This window comes from Pongo abelii, chromosome 2, assembly GCF_028885655.2.
Source record: "Pongo abelii isolate AG06213 chromosome 2, NHGRI_mPonAbe1-v2.0_pri, whole genome shotgun sequence".
Lineage (NCBI taxonomy): Eukaryota > Metazoa > Chordata > Mammalia > Primates > Hominidae > Pongo > Pongo abelii.
This window is the reverse complement of record NC_085928.1, coordinates 52,340,049-52,355,280: the sequence shown is the minus strand read 5'-3', so window position 1 is coordinate 52,355,280 and position 15,232 is coordinate 52,340,049. Positions and strand designations below refer to the sequence as shown.

General features: G+C 36.1%; 1 long non-coding RNA gene across 1 annotated transcript; it reads right to left on the bottom strand.

Moving 5' to 3' along the window:
- Positions 1-1,359: 1,359 nt before the first annotated feature.
- On the bottom strand, positions 1,360-13,463 carry LOC129058502 (uncharacterized). Its single transcript, XR_008523642.2, has 3 exons — positions 12,931-13,463; positions 11,239-11,295; positions 1,360-2,021 (listed from the first exon to the last, which is right to left on the bottom strand). It is a non-coding gene; the product is annotated as an uncharacterized LOC129058502 (long non-coding RNA).
- Positions 13,464-15,232: the final 1,769 nt, after the last annotated feature.

Genomic DNA, 15,232 nt, shown 5'->3' with positions numbered 1-15,232 from the left:
TCATACTGGTGTGCTTCCATGCCTCTTGTGGACTGCCTTCTCAAAAATTCTTTTATGTGTCATTATTGTTTCTGTTTTCTACTACAGAAGGCTACTGGACAATGTCTAACTGACATAGTTCTCTGTATGTTCCAATTCACATAAGTAATTACAATGTATTCTAAATCTTATGCCAATGTCTCTTTACTGAGTGTAGAAACTAAGGGAACCTCCGATGCATGATAAAGAAGTTTTTTTAATATAAAAAAAGGAATGCCTCTGGAATGATAAACATCAGAACTTTCCAAAGTGACGGTTATTAACCTTATGTAAAATATAATTTTAAAGATAATTTAAATCTAAAATGACATGCAAAATGTGAATATGTTCTGTTCTCTGTTCTTTCCTCTCCACAAGGAGAGGAAAAGGTAGATACCCACTTTGGACGGCAGTGTATGTAAGTGACTTCAAGTATATAGTCCAACCAGGCTACTGGTTTATATCCCAGATGTGTCATTTTAACTGTAGCAAGTTACTTAAACTTTCAATGGTTTTCAATTTCCCATATATAAAACAGGAATAGCAGTAGCAACCGTATCAAGTTCTGGGATCATAAAATGGGTTAATTGATATAACATACTTAGGCATGATAAACATCGTTTTACATTTAGCTATTGTTTGTTTTTTGCCACCAATTGGATTTGGGTAGAAATCCACAGTCCACTGCTGCCATCTATGTGACACTGGAAAAGTCACTTAACTTCTCTAAGGCCTCAACCTTTTCTGATCTGGAAGATGAAGAGAAAAATATCGACCTCTTAGTGCTCCTGTGAAGGTTAATTAAGATGCGTGCAAAGCCACTAGGTCAGTGCCTGGCTCATAGTAAACACTTAACAAATTGTCACTCTCACTTTTTATTTTTCCCTTTAGTTACTATTAATCCTTTTTCCTCCCTTTGAACAGGCAATTCTATTGTCAGAATGAAGTGAAATTCATCCAATGGGCAGATGCAGTCATTAAACACTCACATATATGTACATACATGGGTAAAAGCACTGAAATACATATTCACATGCACGCATGTCCCCAGGAAACACTGTGCTTGCAATCCCACTGTGTGAAAATTTTATAACCGTTATATTAAAAGAAAGTCATATGATATAGATACATAATTTCATGCACTTAAACCCGTTTTTCTTTCAAAGCTACCTAGATAAAAGTTAAACACATAATATTACTTAAAAGGGATCCTATATTTCTCATCTCCATTCTTTCACTGTGCAAAATAATCGCTGTCTCTTTAGAGCAACATTCTTTTTCAAAAGAAGAAGAGAAAACCTGAACATGACTTGGGGATTAAGCAATAAAACAGCTGCCTAATTATCTTCAGGGACTTGCAGATCATTCTAGAATGTCATTCTGCCTGAGAAGCTCTCCTTCTAGTAATATTTATGCTTCTTATGAATACTGTTTTTAGGTTGGAATGCTAGTCAAATTACAGAAAATTTGATCTTAGTTCCTTCTCGAAAATTAAAAGATCAGAAAACAGAATCTCTCAGGTCTCTTTTAGTTATAATATTCTATGGTTTTATGATTCCTTAAAGATTCATTTTCCTAGAAATGGTTGGGAGAGAGGATGCAAGAACGGAGAGTACACAAGAGAACACTGGTAAATTTTAAAACGGAGCAAGAGCCAAGTTCACAGTCCAATGACACATTGAGAGAAATCTTATAATACATTGTGTCTCTCTTTATTGCTACTGCCTCTTTAGTAATAAACGGGAATCTACAACTCAATACGACAATGTGTTCGGGGTCACATTTTGAACTTCAAAGAGACTAATGAAACCTTTGCGGAAGCCCTGAAAGCTGTGGGGAAGTCATAACAAGGGTACTGTCTGCACTTTGTAGATTCATTCTTGATAGGAACAGCAGCAGGTAGGCATGGAGGTAGGATGGGAGAAAAGAACAATTTGGGATCATCTGCTATAGACGGTCTTCTCACAGATTTCTGTTGCTCATAGAGTCCCAGTTATATTTTCCTACCATGAAACATACATTCATCAGCCAAAATCAAGGTTGTAACAAATCCATTTCTCACTTTATGTAAATTGCACAAATGGAATTTTGACTTTCAGGGATGTCATTCTGTTAAAGTTTTAAACATATTACAGGGAAAGGTCTAAATAAACCAAGGTCCACTAGATGTCTAAATCTAGCTTTTCACCTCTGACTTTTTCATAGCAGGTTAATATTTTTGACTTTTCACTTTCTCTAATGCCTTGCGGCTCTCAGTACCACATGTCATTGGCCAATATATAAAACTTGTAAGTGAAGCTGGGAGAAAATGAGACATAAATGAAGAATCAAGAAACCGTACACGTTCCTTTGAAAACAGTTTAGGTTTTCTACAAGTGACAGTTGTAACAAATTTTGTTCACTGAGAATGAGAAGGGAATGAACGTTTGACAGAGAGTGGGTTATCCATTCAATGGTTTTCTTTCTAGAGTTCAACAATATTAAAGACAATAACTGTTCCTCTCCCACTGTATTAATAACAAATAACACAGTGCCAGGCACAGAATAAATGCTCAATACATATTTTTATCTGTGGTTAATAAAGGAGCAAAGATATGCTTAGGCTTTATGTGCAAATGTACACAATAGAGAGCAAAAGCAATGTGTACACATTTGAATGGATGAATTTAACATAGCTGAGTCCTTTTATTAGTACAAAAAAAAAATACCTTGCAGGCATGTAAGAAATAATGATAAGTTCCAATATCCAGTTTTGTTTTGAAAGGAGATGTACTATATTCCAGTTTCTTTTTGTGATAGTTGGGGAAAAAAAGGAAATATACATTTGAGAATAAAATAACAAATATAAAGTCAAAATAGACCTCAAAATACAGAAACAAATAACATGACTTCATTTTTTCCCTTTCATCTGAATCCTTTGTTTAATTTTAAAGATTGCTGAGCAATAGAAAATCAGGAAGGGAGAAGGCGAGAAGGTATAAAGAAACTAACTTTAAAATTGGGTTAAAAAAGAACTATAGTTGCAAATTAAGGAAACCACTTATTTAAACACCTCAAACTGGAAAGAGCTGGCATTTTAGAACACAGATAGTTAATCAAAGTGTTTATTATTGTAGAACAGAAAGTCAGGGAGAGAGACACAGCACAGGGCAATTCTGAAACAAGTTATAAATGAACAAGCCATGGGAAGTGAGAGAAAAGGCTGAATTTAGGTGCCTGTATTCCCGTTATTTTCTATAAAGACATTATGCAAACACCACCTCTAACTCGCGTGTGTCTCAAACCAAGGGCTAATGTGTGCTGCCATTAGTCAGCAGTTGCTATTGAACAACATTATGGAAAGAAGAAAAAATGGAGGTGAACACTTCATTCAGGCAGTCATGCATCTAACCTCTGAGTTTCCATAGTAATAATCAGAAATAAATTTTAAAATGTTCCCTTCATGAAGGAGAATAGGCGCTGTAAGTGCATATGTTAGCTGGAGAAAGTGAGTTGAAGGTGAGATTTCAAGGAAAACTGACATTTAGAAGTGGGTTTCCAGAAAAAGAAATAAAAGTTGAAAAAGATTAAATGGAATGCCAAAGGCCTCAACAACAATAATCTAGGATTTTTTCAATAACAGAGATTAAAAGGATAATGGCAACATTTGTTCAACAATATATTTATCTGATATCTTCATTATTATTATTTTTATAAATATTTCCAATTGAATATTGATTGGGATAATGAAGAATATCTTGAAACATTTAATGAACCACAGTTACTGGGATTTTCTGAAGACTCAGCTGAATAAAGGACAATTTTCAGCTGCTTTGTGAATTTTACTAGTTTATTCTCATGTTTGGGATTGTATCTTAAGCAATTCTTAAAGTTGAGGAGGTACGGAGAGGTTCAGGTGAACGCCTGGGTGGGCCCTAGGGGAGAGTGACTGACTACATGTAACACGGGGTGAGAATCTTGAACCAAATCTGATCAAATATCTAGAAATCACTCTCAGTTTATAAAAAACACAGGAAACAGAGGAACATGTGAAATGATATCATGGGGATCCAATTATCAAAATGTAGAATGTAGAGGAATAATGGGACAAATGACACACTTTTTTCAACAAGTAAATTGATGTTTAAAATAAAAGAGCGACAGGTAGATTAAAAGAGACTTAGTGACATACTGACAATACGCAATGAAGACACTAATTAAAGTACATCAATTCTAATCATATATTTACGAGACATTTGGGGAAATTGAACACCTCGTATTTGATAACATTAAAAAATGATTGTTAACATTTTTGGTAGTGTTCATGATATTATGGTTATTTTTTCAAAAAGTTCTTACATTCTAAGAATTTTAAGGGTGAAATGGTAAGACATTTGCTCATCGTTTCACTTTTACCTGAGGTTGGCCAAAGTGGATAGGATGACAAATGAAATCAGATTGGGATAGTCTGATAGTTGTTTAAACTGCGTAGTGGATATATGGAGTTTATTACATTCATCTCTTTATCTTCTGTTTACACATTTGAAAATTTTAAAATTAAGTCAATGTGAACTATTTAAGACAAAATTAAATAATGAAGCAATTCATAACTTTAAGTTATACTCAATATTTGATTTATACTTAATTTTGCTAGTTGGCTCTTTTTAAATACTCATAATAGCCAGGAGTGGTGGCTCACACCTGCAATCCCAGCACTTTGGGAGGCCAGGCCAGGTGTGGTGGTGCGAGCCTGTAGACCAGCTGCTCAGGAGGCTGAGGCGGGAGAACCGCTTGAACCCAGGAAGGAGGTAGAGGTAGCAGTGAGCTGAGATCACACCACTGCACTGCAGCCTGAGTGACAGAGCGAGACTCTGCCTCAGAAAAATAAAAATAAATAAATAGATAAATAAATAAATAAATGCCCACAATAACCTGAACACTTGCCCTGGCATTTTGGGGAAGGCAAAGCTGAGGATTAAAAACAACAGAGTTGTACAGAATTCAAAGATAAGTTAAAACAATGTGGCCTGCCTCATAGACACGTGCCTTCAATTTTTATTTGAATCAAATTTATAGCTCTTACAATGGCTTACAAGGAATTATGATTTACCCCTTGCTACTGCTCAAATTGTCAAGAGACCTTCCTTGATCAACTTTCTAAGGTAGTAGTACCATCACTCTCAATTCATTTATCAGACTTCATTTTTTCTTATAGTACTTATTTCTAAATTAAACTGTGTTACGTATTTCTGTGTTTATTTAATTTTTTCTTCCTCTAGAATGTAATATTTGTGATGATAGTGTTTTGTTTTGCTCATGGCTGTTATCCCACCCCGTAGAATGAGGTTAGCACATACGGGTTGAGGATCCCTTATCCAGAATACTTGGGACCAAATGGGTTTGGGATTTCTACATTTTTGCAGATTTTGAGATATTTGTATATACATAATGAAATATTTGAGGATGGGACCCAAGTCTAAACATGAAATTTATTTATGTTTCATATGCATTTATACACATAGCCTGAAGGTAATTTTATAAAATATTTTAAACAATTTTGTGCCTGAAAGAAAGTGTGTGTACATTGAACAATCAGAAAGGAAAGGCACCACTGCCTCTGCCACCCAGGTGGGCTATCTATGGGTGTTTGACATCACCCTTTTTCCTGACTGAATTTACAGGCTACTGATAAGCAGTAAGCAATCATTTCCTTATACTTATTCACAGCTAAGTGCCAAACAGTAAAAAATACCATTAATAGAGTGGGAAAATGATGTGTTCAGAGTAACTAACAGCACAGTAGCATTGCCAGAATACCTGTATCAATATATATTAGTAAGAAGAAACATCAGAAGTAATTGAGAGACCAGGAAGGAGTTTCTCTAGAGATAAGGAGAAATTCTTCAGGAAGCCTTTTAAAAATGTTTCCTCCAGAGCCATCTGCCTCATTAACAATGTTTTTTTGTTTTAGAAGTCTCTCTTTGATTTTATAAACTGACATGATATTTTGTTCTGTTATGGATACATACTGCTCTTGTCCTTCAATAAGCACACCACACATTTTCGCCGTGTCATCTACAGGCATTTTTCAGGCAGTGTTAACATGGTCATTTTTGTCATGCTCAACTTGATTCACAACCATTTCGGCTATTTCACAATCAGGCAATAAATGAACAACTAGATCCTCATTACCAATGTTAAAAACTCCTTTGATATCCACTTCTTCCCACTTACCGATGGGCTCTGAAGATATCTGTTTTGCATATGAAAGGAAGTCAGACATAATTTTTCTCTCATTTGACATACAAAATCCTTTAAAGTTACTACTGTGTTCATTATCTTCCGTGAACATAAAGGCAGGCCAGAGGTTGCATCAGGCATGCACAACTATTTTTAGTAGCTGTGTTCCCAGCATTGGCAACAGCATATATGTCATCCTTCATGCTAAACTCCTTTTGAAAACCTCCCACACTCATGCCTCTGTTCACTGAGGCTAGTACACTGTTCAAAAAACTGTTTTATGTTTACTTTATTTGATCTAAAGATACCCTGGTCACATGGCTGTATTAATAAAGTCACATTTTGGGAAAAATATATGGCATAAATATTTTGATGAGAATTTCAGCTGAAGGATGAGCAGAACAGTTATAAAGGAATGGCAAAATTTTGCAGTCATCATCCAGTCGCTGCGGTGGGCACAAGTCACTGGTATAAAACGTTTGTGAAACCAATAAGAAAAATGTCTCTGGTGACCTATGCGTTTTATTAGCATAACAATGAACTGGAAAGAAATTCACTATTTGAAAATAGTGAGGATGCAAATTTTGCATATCACAGCAAGTTTATACTTACGTGTGCCTGACACGGTAGCACAGGCCAGCACATTTATTTGTCCCTGGCATTCTTAATTCCTGTAGAGGGTGTCTCATCAGCTGCATTCAGTGTCTTTCGGGGGCAGTAACACCAAAACAGTGATAGCTCATCGGCATTAGAGACTTGCTCTGGTGTCAGATTTTCATTAGTGATGACCTTGGCAAACTTGTCAATACATTTCTTTGCTGATTCATGATCAGCAGATGTTTTATCATCACAAATCTTTAAAACTTTAATACTGTGTCTTTTCTTAAATTTCTGCAACCGGTCCATTTGTTCCCTTCAATTTTCAGTGTCTTGTGATAGATCTCTGCTTGCTTCATAATCAGCATACCATTAAGTGGCATGTGTTCACTGAGAAGCTAAAGAATCCATTCTTTCAATACACAATCGAGATCTTCATTTATAGTTTTATGCAGTGTTTTTCTGTTTTTCGTTAACTTCTTCTTTTATTTCATTTATTTTATTTTTTATTTTTTTGAGGCAGAGTCTTGCTCTGTTGCCCAGGCTGGAGTGCAGTGGAAGGATCTCACCCACTGCAACCTCCGCCTCCCAGGCTCAAGTAATTCTCCTGCCTCAGCCTCCCAAGTAGCTGGGACTAAAGGTGCCTGCCACCACATCTGGCTAATTTGCGCATTTTTGGTAGAGATGGGATTTTGCCATGTTGGCCAGGCTGGTCTCAAACTCCTGATCTCAGGTGATCCACCCACCTTGGCTTTGCAAAGTGCTGGGATTACAGATGTGAGCCACTGCCCCCAGCCATATTTTTCATTAACTTCTATTCATCACTTTCGGCATAGAACTTCAACAGTTTATCCTTCCATGTCCTCAGGTTGTATATGGTGGTCACTCTAATGCCATGCTCTTCTATAAGACATTTCACACTTACATCACTGTCCAGTTTCTCCAGCAGCTTGATTTTGTGTGTTATAGATGAACATAAATGCTTACCCTTTTTCTTATCACTGTCACTCATAGGGATATCTTCAGGCCTTTTTTGACATTTTTCAACAATATTCTTTCACCACAAAGTAGAGAATAAGCAAGAAATCACAGTGAGTAATGCATGCAGGTCTTGGTCTCATGTAGGGCATCATAGGGAATCTGCCCTTGGCATGTCCAGCCTGCACATGTGCCATTTTATTACCCTTTGTGGGGGTGCTTGTTTAGGGAATCTGGGCATGTGCAGAAAAGATGTATTGCATCTGAATGGGCCTGGGAAAGTCTATATTCTCCTTGGGGACATTGAATAAACTGTGTGTGTGAGCCTGATTTTGATTGTGACCCATCACATGAGGTCAGGTGTAGAATTTTCTACTCGTGGTATAATTTTGGCACTCAAAATGTTTCAGATTTTGGAGCATTTGAGATTTTGAATTTTCAGGTTAAAGGTGCTCAACCTGAGTGAGGCATTAAATAAATACTTGCCGAAATGAATTGCAAAATTTAAAGAAAAGTATTCATGGCAGATGTTTACCTGGGCTTTGCTGGAATAATTCTTGTGATGAGGCACTCACAGCTTCATGGAGCGTGACTTCCATTGCTGGACAGCAGCAACTGTTGGAAAGCGTTGCCTCAACACTAGGCCGAATGTCTCTTGTTCCACTTCCCACTCACGGCTCTTGATTCTCTCTACAGGTACCATGTAAACATGCTACCATCTGCCATCGAATAAGGATAAGCTTCCTTTCTTAGTAAAAATTTGACCAAGGGTGACCTTTTGCTTAGAGTTCCAGGGCTGCATGTTAATGTTTATCTGGGACCATAAGCAGTTATCATCCAAGGCTAAGCTGCCCCCAAGAAGAGCTGCCAAAACCAAGTCTGGCATTCATCGAATCTCTGCCTCTTTCTCTCTCTGGCTCTACTCCACCAGGGGTGAGTAAAATTTATCAGCAAAACGTTCAAACAGAATGGGTGTGATTGAATATCTTTTTTCTCAGAGAGTAGGGCTGTCTGCCACTGAGAGTCAGCTGTTTTAACAGAAGGAGCCCTAAAATGGCACCACCTTGGCCCCACCCCTTCTTTTACTAGAAAAACTACCTTTGTTTCTACAAAGGTAACTTTCTTTCTAAGAATAACAAAGGTAGTTTCCTGATAGTAATCTTATTACAGACAAGAAAAACAAACACAGAAACAAAACTCCCAAACCCAATTCACTATATGGGCATGTATATAACTTTGATAAGGGCTTAAATAGTAGAGCTTCTTCAGATTCACATATCTACATATGCATTGTATAACACAAAAAAGGATCATTTGGTTCAATGAATAAAGAATCCAGACAGAATCAATATGACCTAGGTTAGAAATCCTCCACTAACTTACTATATGAACGAAATCAAAGCAGTGTAATAAAAAGTAATTCATTGAGAGTTTATATCAACAGTACATTTTGAAAAGAATTACTGAGATGCTTTGTCTTTTAATGAACTGCCAGAATGTTTTGATTTTTTTTTTAAATATTTGGAGGGATGATATGATAAGCATCAAGTTTTTTGAGTGGTAGCAAGATATATTTGCTTCAGCAACTTATTGTATAAGAAAAATGTATGTCAATCCAAGGATATCTCAGGATTACTACATTTGTACTAAAATAAATAGGTTAATGATTATGTTTAAAACAAAGATATGCATGTTTCCTCCACCTACTTAATGTTTCTTAAAATAACATTCTTAATAATTTTTCACTAGTAAAGCAGAGAAATATTCACTGTCACAAGAATGAGGAAAGGAGAAAATAGACTGAGTAGGTCCAAATTGTTGCAAAGAATGTATTACATATTTAATCTTATTTTCTTCACAACAGCCTCCAAATAGATGTACTGTCTTTATTTTACAAATAAGGAAAATTCAATTAAGGAATGCAGTTCATGTAGCCAATGCACAAGAATAATTAATGGTGAATTTAAATTTGAAAGTAGTTCTAATTAGTTTCACATAATTTGTTGCCACATTTAGGGGAATGCTAAAAATGACCATTTTAGGGACAGCATGTTAAAGGTTTTAAGAAAATCTGAAGTAACTAAAATTAACAATGACAAGTTTGTATACATGTATGTATATACGCTTTATTTTGATGAATGGAAAGTCACATCGTACTTGAAATTGTGTAGGTATCATAGATCTCTATGATGCTACATAAAAACGTGTTTTATTTCATATGCTCACTTTTACTTTAGATAAGTGACATACATATACATATAAAAAGAGGAAGACACCCTGAGGAGTCTTTATTATACAACCCTTTGTAAATTACTCCTTCTGGAGTGCTGTGTGCTATTGAATGTTTGAAACATATGTCCTCATGACTTTGACTTCCTATGAAAGAGACAGATCAGAGAGTTGTTCTCCTAAAACTAGAGGACTCTAGAGAAGAGTGGTAAAAGGAATGGATTGTAGACCCAGACTAGGATCGTGTTTTTATCATGTGCTTGGTATATGGTACATGACCTTCGTGAGTTAATCAACACTAAGTAAAAAAAGGTTTCTCCTTTTGTGAAATATGGGTAATGACAGTACTTATAGGGTTGTTGTGAGGATTATATCAGTTAATATATACAAAACATTTAAAATATTGTCTGGTATGTATTGTGCTATTGTTACTGTTAAGCTCTTTTATAGCTGGTTCTAGAGATTCCATTCTAATAGAATGAAGAGGCATTCTCTGTAAAGGGAACTTCAATATACCAATTTCTGCAAGTATTAGATTTAACATTCTCTGTCTCCAAATGCCACTCTTCTTTGAAAACCAAGAACTATGTTTACTTTATTAATAAATGTTTTCCTTATAAAGAACTCATAAGTTCATATTTAGTAATTACATAAAGAAGCGAGGGTTATACAGCTAGAATAATCTTTAGAATTATAAAATCTAATCAAATTTCATAAATAAACTCATATTCATTGTGTTATTTGTATTTACATTTTTTCAAAAATTTAAAACCTATTATCTTCATGCATTTTCAAACAGGATTCTATTTCCATTAAATAATTCTCTTTTGATATAAAATATTTAAGTACTTTTAATTTATGCCCTGTACAAATTTCTAATTTATGTTGATTGTAACTATTTTGTTAATTTATGAATCAGTAAAAGCCATGTAAACATGTAACTCAAGATTTAGTTCACAGCAAACAACCAACATTATTAAATTGTTACAGTTGATATTAATATTTCTGAGAGAAGACTCAAATTTTAAATTCATATATTTTTATAGACAGTTCATAAACCTTAACATCATAACTTTTATTAGAAGATTTTGACTAAGATTATCAAAAATTAAAATAAACCAGCTGATTCTTTATTTTTAGGTATATTTTAAAGAACAAACACATTCAGTTTTATTTTGATTCCTCATTCAGTCTTACCTTCACTCACTCATTCATGAATCATGGATCATTCCTCCTTGAACAAGTCTCCATGTTCTAAGGAACAGATTATATTTTATGTTTAACTGTTTTCAGGTTGCCAGGGTACGTTAACAGTGATTTGTAAAAGAAAATCATAAGCGCCATCTTGTGTGATAAAATGAGGACAAGAGACCTACGTAAATTATAAATCACAATATCTTATTAAATCTCTAATGAAGGTACAAAGAATAAGGGAAATAAGGATAGAAAAAATAATGCAATGAGGAGCATTGGAGAAGGATTCATGAGGCAAGGCAGCATTTGAATTAGTCCTTGAATAACTGGAATGGGGTTTTGGTTACTTGAGAACAAAAGAAAACAGCACAAATTAATATCCAGGGGCAAGAAAATGAAGGATACATTGAAGGATGACATGTAATCTAGTGTAGCTGGAACATTGGTGCCACTCGGGCACAGCACAATATAGACTAGAATATTAGGTAGAGGTCAAAATGCAATCTTGGAAACAGAAAGAAGCCCTCACAGGACACTAATACTGCTGGCAACTCGATCTTGGACTTCTCAGACTCCAGAATCATGAGTAATAAATTTCTATGGTGTATATATTTTTTAAAAGCAAGACATTACATTGAAAAAGATATGTGTGCCCAGCTGAAGAATATGGAGTCCCCCTTTGTAAGTAAAAGGAAGTCAACGAGGGCTGTTGAACTAGACAGAGATGCCGGCAGAGCTGTTTTAGGGAGATAATGGTGATGTCAGTGAAGAATGCAGGTGCTCATATTCAGGTGAGTCAGTATCTCTATTTTTTGCAGTTTCTTCATCAGTGCTTTTCAAAATGGAGTTTCTGTTTATGTGACTTACTATCATAGCTCCAAGGTGTTACCTACAAATGTATAAGTGTATAAAATATAAATATTCATTTACTTTCATTGGACTGAAAAAAACTTTTGTAACTCTTTCTTTTATGGATGACATACTGTATTAGTTTCCTGGGGGACAGTAACAAAATGCCGTAAAATGGGTAGCCTAAGGCAACAGAAATATATTCTCTCTTGTTCCTGGAGTCTGAAATCAAGGTGTTGACAGGGTCAAGGCTCTAGGGGAAAAATGTTTCTTGGCCCTTTCTAGCTTCTTGTGGTTGTCTGCAATCCATGATGTCTTTTGCCTTGTAGATGCCTCACTCCAATTTCTGTCTGTCATTGCCTCTCTCAGTGGGTAGAACACCCATTTCTGTGTTTCTACTTCTCTTACAAGGATACAGCTATATTGGACTTAGGGCCCACCCTACCGCAGTAAGACCTCATCTTGAGTACACATGCAAAAACCCTGTTTCCAAATAAGATCACATTCACAAGTGCCAGCAGTTGGCACTTGAATATACCCTCTTGGAGGTCACAGTGCAGCCCACAACACATACTAATAGCATTTTTTTTTTTTTTAATGCTGAACTATCTTTAGCTGCTAGTGGTTAGTGTGGCCAAGGAAGCCAGAGCTCCTAATTGAGGAAACAACCGATGATTTTTGCCTGGTTATTCCAGAAAATCTAATTAATCTGTGCTGCATTTTACCAAAAGGTCAAATCATCAGTCCTACTCCTTTTATTAATTGATCTAAATGTGATTTTGTTTAGGTAGTTAGTTATAATCTAGGAAAGGATCCTTAATTACATTTTTCAAAAATAATTCTCACCTTTTATATTGATACTGTTTTTTTCAAATCTAATTTGTCTTCAATTTCTTCTTTCTCTCCTTTTCAATAATTGTTTATCCCATTTGCCCACACTGCTCATTTACCACATACAAAAATAAAGCTTAGTGTCAATGGCAAACATAATAAATCTGTGTGGTTTTCCATCTTCTAAGCCAATGATGAAATTTGAAACAATATGAACTCTTGGCACCCCAAAATGAAGACTATCATCAATAGCCTAATGCTAGCAGCTAGACCTGCAAACTGTTTTCACAGTTTAAAGAATATTTTCAGCCAGGTGCGGTGGCTCAGGCCCGTCATCCCAGCACTTTGGGAGGCTGAGGTGGGCGGATCACGAGGTCAGGAGATCGAGACCATCCTGGTGAAACCCCGTCTCTCCTAAAAATACAAAAAATTAGCCGGGATGGTGGCGGCGCCTGTGGTCCCAGCTGCTCGGGAGGCTGAGGCAGGAGAATGGCGGGAACCCGGGAGGCGGAGCTTGCAGGGAGCCAAGATGGCGCCACCACACTCCAGCCTGGGCGGCAGAGCGAGACTCCGTCAAAAAAAAAGAGTATTTTCTAAGCTTACTAATGAACATTTAGTGAAGGAATAACCAGAAATTTTGATAAATTATGCCTACCAAATTTCACTTTACTAGAACTGTCCCTCTCAAGAAAGAATTAGTCTGACGGGTCTATAGTTCTTCACGGTCATTAGGCACTGGCCGTTGCTTTCTGCGTCATTTCCTATCTCTCACTTTCTAAAAAAACGCATGGCTTTTATCAAGTCACAGTGAGAGTTTTTGCGGCAGAGGCAGTGCACTCGTGAAAGCGCACAACCGCATACTGAACACGACCAACGTCGCACAAAACCTCTATTTTACATATATTTTTTAAAGTGTTCTCAGTGGCCAAACATTGTAAAACAAAGTTTTTGTTATGCATATTTTTCATTACATACTGTGCCATCCACAATTTAAATCATTGTCATTTGCTAGGTTAGTGGATGAAGAGAGAAAATGATATAAAAAAAGGACTATTCTGTTTACAAATCATGGCAAGTCATAATCATTCATTTTACACAAGAAAGAGCAAATTTGAGCTTAACTCTAGTTATCTACATAATGATTTTCATGACACATTTGAATGCAGAAAGAAAAGAGTAACGAAAACCAGACATGTTCAGTGAATTATTTGAAAGCCAAACTTTTAAAAACAGATCTCTTGGCTGTGTTTCTCCTGCCTAGCTGAAATTTTGCGTACTTTTACCAACATCTCCCCTATAACCTCACCTCCCACCATCCACTAATCACCATTTTACTCTCTGTTTTCATGATCTTCAACTTTTTAATATTCTACATGTAAGTGAGATTGAGAGGTACTTTTCTTTCTGTGCCTGACTTATTTCATTTAACATAATATGTTCCAGGTTCATCTGTGTTGTCACGAAATTTTCTTTTTGTAATAAGGCTGAGTAGTACTCCATTGGGAATACATACCACATTTTCTATATCCGTTCATCTGTTGATGGACACTCAGGTTAATTTCATATCTTGGTTATTGTGAATAATGCTGCAAGGAACATGGAAGTTCAAACATCTTTTCAGTATACTGATACTTTTTCCTTTGACTATATACCCAGTAGTGAGATCATATGGACCTGTGATGCTAATACTGAGTATCAACTTGATTGTATTGAGGGATACAAAGTATTAATTCTGGGTGTTTCAGTGTGGGTGCTGCCAAAAGAGATTCACATTTGAGTCAGTGGGCTGGGGAAGGCAGATCCACCGTTATTCTGGAGGGCACTAACTAACCAGCTTCCAGCAAATATAAAGCAGGCAGAAAAACATGAAAAGGAGAGACGGGCCTAGCCTCCCAGCCTACATCTTTCTCTCGTGCTAGATGCCTCCTGCCCTCAAATATTGAACTCCAAGTTCTTCAGTTTTGGGACTTGGACTGGGTCTCCTTGCTCTTCAGCCTGCAGACAGCCTATTGTGGGACTTTGTGATCATGTAAGTTAATACTTAATAACTCCCCTTTACACACACACACACACACACACACACACATATCCTGTTAGTTCTGTCCCTCTAAGAGAACCCTGACTAATACATGGTTGTTCCATGAAAGCTAAAATTTTTAATGGGACTTTTAAATAATATATTGCAGTAAATCATCTACATTTTTCTTGACAAGTTTGCTGTTTTTCAGGGATTGGTTTAATTCCTTTTGTTTTTTTCTTGTTTAAAAGACCTGTAGACATATCAAATAAAGGATTTGATATTCTTTATAATTAACTA